Genomic DNA, 7,721 nt, shown 5'->3' with positions numbered 1-7,721 from the left:
ATGGTAATGATAATGAGAATGTTAATGATAATAGCAATGATGGTAATAACATTGACAACGATGATGTTAATGATAATGAAGATGATAATTGTATAGAAATGAGAGTAAGAATGATAAAAATAATATAAATAATGATGATGGTATTGATCATAATGATGTCAATGGTAATGATAACTATGGTAATGATGAATAATCCTATATAATATTAATGATAACCAAACAAGGAAAAAAAATATAACACTTTCAATACCGGTTATATTAAATCACGAAATATTGATTTTCTTCGCATTACACAACAGACCAAAAAATCTTCCTACCATGGTCTCATTACCATAATGGCATCCTTTAAAGCGGTCAGTGAAACAGATAACCTTTAAGTCTGTTATCGTTTTCATGACTATATTGCCAGCATTAATTCCCTTTAATTATTTCAGATGAAGGGCAGGTGCAGTTCGTAATGACAGCATGGGTTCGGGTATAGATATCGCAAACATGATGCTATTGTTGGGTACGTTATCCTATAATGAGATTGCTACATTGTGATATGAGAATGTAACTCAGATAGTACTTCCATTAGCGTGCATCATTATGTCTGGAATTTTGCATTGCAATGCGCTGAGTCTGCTGAGTATGTGTGTCTGTAGCGGCGGATGGACACCTTCTATGCTGTTGATTTGCAGCGCCATTTCTGAGACTGTCTTTCTCCCTGCTGATGATTCTCTCGCTTTCTTGACTGATATTGGTCAGTAATTTGGAATGCATTTCCACAAGAAAAAGATCGCAAATGTGAAAAAGTAAGACGAGCCAAAACAAAAAACAGACAAATACAACTTCCTATCCAAGCACGCAAGCAAACTTCTCATGGCCATGCAGCAGAAGACACGAACGCACGCACAAACGCGCACATGTCAGCACGCGGCCCCTCCTGTCCGGGGCAACAAAGACATAGGCGGCGAGGGCGGCGCTGACAGCCCGGCTCCGCCGCTCCGTCCCACTGCCGAGCGTGATAGCATCGCCAGGTTGTTCCCCAAATACAGATCTTGCGTGAGAGGAAACGATTGGCCAGGAATGGCGGACTTCGTGGAGATAATTGAGACAGAGCTGCAGCATCGCTAGCATCCGGGATGGCAAGATACGCGAGAATCTGCAAGCTTGCGCTAGATCTTGGAGCTGATACACCCACGGGAAAGATGGGGGACGAAGGGGAGAGGGCGCCGCGCCAGAAAAAGTCCTGCGTTTGTTATCTGGTCGCTGCCTCCTGTCTTGAGGCTCCCGAGTTCACCGGGGTTTTCGTGACCTTTGATCCTGTTTCATGAAGACATACCCGGCGCCGCCTTTCACTCTGGTCAGAAATAAGATGAGCTATGCAGACGATTTCAGGTACAATGAAGCGTCTCCCTCTTATGGGGCGAATGTGTGATGCACCTCTCCTATTGTTGAGCGGACGACATTGCATAATGATTTCTTATTTTTTTAAAAATGTCATCTTTTCATTCGGATTTGAAGGCTGGAGTCTGCACGATCCTTTTCACTTTGCCAGGCCAACTGTGTGTACTCCATTTCTGGCCTTTACTCTTCAGAGATAAAATAAGTAGAGTATAGATAGCTTAACACACACAGATTCACTGCAAACATTGGTATTTTGAAGAAAAAACAACAAATAACATCATAGTACATTCCTCTGCATCACGTGAAGTCTGTTTATCCCTGACCTCCTTTCGGGCGGGGACAGGTGGCCACAGACTGCAAAGATGGACATCACGCAATGCGCAAGACACAGGTAGCAATTTCTCTTCTATCCGAGATTTTGTGATTTCTCAAGTTGGAATATATTCTGGATATCTTAGTCTGAGTGCGACTGAGCAAGAAAAATAAAATTATAATTGATAAAGTGAATGCTGAAGTGTGAAGAGGTGTGAACTATAGAAACATGAAATAAAAAAAGATTGCATGAGAGCGTTTGGTGATTTAGCATAGATGTAAATAAGTATATGTACACATATGCATGTAAACACACACACACACACCTAGTAAGCGTTCGTGGCAGGAGATAAAGGAACGCAGATATACAAATATACATTTACAGATAAATCATGCACATTGTATGTATCAGTGCACAACGGATTTTTTAAAATGCATATACATACAATCCTGCATTTATGCGACACTGCAAATTATACAGAGCTGAGCTTAAACAGTTATGTCAAAACAGGAAGTCAGGTTGCAAAGACGCGACTGAGTGTCCAATTACACTCTGAAGTCCCATCACGCGCCCAGACGGCTCTCGCTATCGTATCTTCGAGGGAGAATTCGGACGGCTCGAGCAAGGCCTCTGATAGCAGCTGCCCCTTGACCCTCGACCACGCAGCTGGCCGCACGAAGCCGCACTCCCGAAGGTGCGAGACAACGCGCCGCTTCCTGATCCACGGAGGCGCTCGGGCGGGCAAGGGAGCCGTCAACACCACATGGCTGTCATATCCTTGCGTCATCGTTGACTAGCCAGCCTCACACTCCGCCGCCCAAGCGATGGGGATGAGCCTGGACTTGTCATTTAAGGCAGTGACTCCCCTACTGCCGGAATGTTCTCACGGCAGACGGCAGAATGGCAACCGCGAAAGGAAGCGCCTCGACTGGTGGATTTCCTTTTCATGATCTATCATTTCTGTGTATAGTCATTATAACCTGTAGTCTATATTCCTCCATCTTAGATTCATGTTTTTTATGTTTATATATTCAATTTAGATGCATTGTTACATCTTCGTTTCAAAGCTGCACTGAAAATGATCAATATTCATTACTTTTACTGTTGGCAATGGTATTGATTGTGCTGATGCAAATCATGATGGCAATGGCTCCAATCATATTCTCAGTTATGCTGACTGGTAGCAATAATCTAAAGAGTCACATGATCATCGGCAATGAAGATCATGATAATGTTGACAACAGTAGTGATAACAACAGGAACCACAGTAAAAAACCTGTGATAAAATTGTATATAAAAGAAGAGGCCAACTCAACAGAATATCTTTTTATCTGTTGTCACTGTTCATAGCACCGAAACTGTTCAGTGATAGTATTATCAATACTGCTTATATCATGTTCAACAGTAGTGAGAAATAGTCACTACCAGTACAACTACTATTAGTCTCCTACCAGTACCACCACTAGAAATAAAAATACCCCCAATAACGACAACGCAGATAATAGGGATCGCACTCGACCTAATGGTGATTGAACCAAGCAAACAAACCCACCAAGGCAGCGAGCAACTTTTTCCGCGATTCGTGAATGACGAGCATCCTTGGGAGTGTGATGTCACCGCACAGCAAGCCTGCCCTCCCGCTCGCGAAGGTGATCGTTAAGACCAGGTCGGCGAGAACACCTTCTGAATAGTTAACTATGCGAAAAAAACACGTCTTTATTGGGTCAACGAGGCCAGCGGTGCGAACTCTGGCCGCATGTTAACTATGAGGCTGCCGTGTTGGGAGGGGGGAGGGAGGGAGGGAGAGAGAGAGAGACAGAGAGAGAGAGAGAGAGAGAGAGAGAGAGAGAGAGAGAGAGAGAGAGAGAGAGAGAGAGAGAGAGAGAGAGAGAGAGAGAGAGAGAGAGAGAGAGGAGAGAAGAGAGAAGAGAGAAGAGAGGAGAGAGAGAGAGAGAGAGAGAGAGAGAGAGAGAGAGAGAGAGAGAGAGAGAGAGAGGAGAAGAGAGAAGAGAGAGAGAGAGGAGAAGAGAGAGGAGAGAGGAGAGAGAGGAGAGAGAGAGAGATGGAGAGAGAGAGGAAAGAGAGAGAGAGAGAGAGAGAGAGGAGAGAGAGAGGAGAGAAGAGAGGGGGAGAGAGGAGAGAGGAGAGGGGGAGAGAGAGAGATGAGAGAGAGGACGAGAGAGAGAGAGAGAGAGAGAGAGAGGAGAGAGAGAGAGAGAGAGAGAGAGAGAGAGAGAGAGAGAGAGAGAGAGAGAGAGAGAGAGAAGAGAGAGAAGGAGAGAGAGGAGAGAGAGAGAGAGAGAGGAGAGAAGAGGAGGAGAGAGAGAGAATAGAGGAGAGGAGAAGAGAAGAGGAGAGGAGAGGAGAAAAGAGAAGAGGAGAGAGAGAGAGGGAGAGGAGAGAAGGAGAAAAGAGAGAGGAGAGAGAGAGAGAGAGAGAGAGAGAGAGAGAGAGAGAGAGAGAGAAAGAGAGAGACAGATATATAAGAGGAAGAAGTAGATAATGCGTATGGACACAGGGAATGGAAAGGAAAAGGATGGTAGTAGAAAGCGCAGAAGAAAAAGTAAAGAGGAGGAGGATGGTATTCATGATAATCGAAGGAGAAGTAGCCACAGGAGATGGGAGGGAGAAGAGACGAAAGAGAAGAAGAGGGAGAAGAGACGAAAGAGAAGGCAAGAGAGAATGAAGACGAGCAGGATGAGTATGAAGATGAGGAGAAAGATGAGGATGAGGAGATAGAGGAGGAAGAGAAAGAGAGGAGAGAGAGATTAAGAGGGAAGATGGGGAGGAAGAGAAGGAGAGAGAGATTAAGAGGAAGAATGAGGAAGAGGAGGAAGAGTCAAAGGAGAAGAGGGAATAGTGGTAGTAATGGTAGTAGGAGGAGGAATAAGAAGAGAGATGATAGTTCTGTAGGAAGAGAAAGAGATAAGGAGACAAGGGAGGAGAAGGAGGAGGAAGAGGAAAAGGAGAGGGAGGAGTATGATAAGTGGATGAGGATGAGGAGGAAAAGGAGGAGGAGGAGGAAGTAGAAGAGAAGGTGTAGGTGGAGGTGGAGGAGAAGGAGGAGGAGGAGAGGTAGGAGAGGGAGGTGGAGACGGAGGTGGAGATGGAGGAGGAGGTGGAAGAGGAGGTGGAGGAGGAGGTGGAGGTGGAGGAGAAGGAGGAGGAGGAGGGGGAGGAGAGGGAGGTGGAAGCGGAGGTGGAGATGGAGGAGGAGGTGGAGGAGGAGGTGGAGGAGGAGGTGGAGGTGGAGGTGGAGGTGGAGGTAGAGGTAGAGGTGGAGGTGGAGGTGGAGGTGGAGGTGGAGGTGGAGGTGGAGGTGGAGGTGGAGGTGGAGGTGGAGGTGGAGGTGGAGGTGGAGGTGGAGGTGGAGGTGGAGGTGGAGGTGGAGGTGGAAGTGGAGGTGGAGATGGAGGAGGAGGCGGAGGAGGAGGTGGATGTGGATGAGAATGTGGAGGTGGAGGTGGAGGAGGAGGTGGAGGAGGAGGTGGAGGAGGAGGTGCAGGGGAAAGTAGACTCCAAAGGGCGCGTATATCAGCTGATTATGACTATCACAGGCGTATAGATCATAGCAGGCGTAACGAGATTCCTTTCACGTGCTAATAAATCGATGCCTCCCGAGATAGCTGCAACATAAACGGCAATTGAGATGCTGGCGATTGCGAAACGGGTATTGGACTTAACAATACTAATGTGCTTCGAAACACAAAGAGAAATTACATGCGACCATGTGCCTTGGAAACGTGATTCTTAATTTCTTATTCCGGAGACTTTTACTTTTCTTCTTTTCCCGTTTAATTAATTACTGTAGTTGTCGTTACTGTTACTGTAGTTGTGGGTTGATACGAATGGCTTATCAATGGCTTGGGAAAGCAGAAATAACCATAGTGATAGATGCTATCCGATCTCTCAATATTGAATTAATGAGAAATGTAAGAGGATAGTTGTCCTGCTGGTGTTGATTACATGTGGATTATTGATGCACTGGTAATAAACACTGGTGGTTTCTTTTGATTATCAAGACAGGGCTTTTTTATATGTTTGCATCATAATTTGTGGTTATATAACTGCTAGAATATCCACAACTACGGTGGCAACAGTAGTTATCATGGATAATCAGGATAATCATCCTCATTATTATCCTCATTATGATTAATGAGATTGAATATCATTAATGTTATTATCATTATCTTTGTTCTTATCATCATTCATCATAATTAATCATTATCATGCTAATGATTATAAATCGATAATGATGTTTCTAATCATGACAATGATAGTAATGATAAACATAGCGTGGAACTAGCAGCAATAGTGGGGTAATAATGATAGAAATAGTGATAATGAGAATAGAAGGAATAATGATTATGAATATACTAAGGTGCTACTGATGATAGTAATGATAACAATAACAATATCAATAACGATGATATTGATAATGATATCAATGATAATAATGATGATAGTAATGATAATAATAATAACGATAACAATGATGATGATGATACTCTTATGATAAAAATGATAACAATGATAGTGATCTTCATAATGATGATAACAATAATAATTTTAATACTATCAATAATTAATTATGGTAATAATCACGATGATAATAGTGATGATAATAAGAGTAATGACAACAAAAACAATCGTAACAATAAGGATGATAATAGTAATAAAAATGATATCAATAATGATAATAATGATAAAAACAATAAAGATCATGATAATGTTAATGATTTTAACAATAATAGTATGATAATGATAGTAACATTAATAATAACAATAAGAATGATAAATGTGATAATGACAATAGTAACAATGATAATGATACTGATGATAAGGACGACAATGATAAGGATAATAATAGTGATAATGATAATGATTATGGTAACAATAGTAATAGTAATAATTATTATAATGAAAAGAATATGACGTATCATTATCATCATTGACATCATTATTGATATTATCATTACTAGTATCAATATTGTAAATATCATCATCATTACTGTCAATATCATTATCATCATCATCATTCTTATCATTTTCATCATTATCCCCGCTAAACATTGTCCTCATAACTATCATTATGTTTATTGTTTATAATGTTATCATTATCATCATTTTTTATATAATCATTATTATTATCATTTATTTTCCACCACTATTACTATTACTAATGTTTACCGTTATTATTGTTATTATTAAAAAAAAAAATTCTATTGTTATTGTCTTTATCTGTATCATTATGATTATCGTTGTTATTATAATGCGGTTACTTCAATTCTTTTTTTCATAGCGTCTGTAATTGTTATCATTTCTTAACATTATCTTAATAACTTCCCATGCAATATTATTCATAATGTCAGAGACAGTAGGAGTAACTGCATAAGAACGCCCCCCCCCCACGCCCTCCCTTGCGGAGCTACGGAAACCAGGCGTCAAGATTTTTTATATCCAGAATACTGTATTTACTGTATTATGTGATGTAATATACATTGTTAGATTATCTTTATAGAGGGAAACATTGTTTGAGAATATACATTATTTCAGCGCAGTATAATCCCTCGGTTAATACAATAAATGAATGTGTAAACTTGTGTCTCAGTATTTGTTCCACAGTAAAATAAATCGAGAAATTGTGGTGTTACGAGGCTCCAAGTTTATCACAAGAGTCCCTCTTGAAAGAACGTATCATAACTTTATCAACATCACTGTCATTTTGAGATTATAGGCCATTCATCATAGAAGGGAAATAGTTTTTTTAAGACGCAAGAACAGCTAAAAATATCGTCAGTCGGTACCATTAAGATTATTCTCCCATGTATTAGGCTGTCACGCCGGAGCCCCCTCCAAAACCAACATGCACGACGACCACTGTTCTTGCGTCACTTTCTCACAGCGTCATATAACAAACAACCAATAAATCGTAGCATCACAATGCCATCAATTTTTACTCTCGGTAACGGCAATAAAATGCCTTTTAATGGTCGCTAACCACCACCTTCCCCTGGCG

Source organism: Penaeus japonicus, unplaced genomic scaffold (genome assembly GCF_977035675.1).
Source record: "Penaeus japonicus unplaced genomic scaffold, GWHDUDI00000001_assembly GWHDUDI00000018, whole genome shotgun sequence".
NCBI lineage: Eukaryota > Metazoa > Arthropoda > Malacostraca > Decapoda > Penaeidae > Penaeus > Penaeus japonicus.
This window is presented reverse-complemented; position numbering follows the sequence as displayed.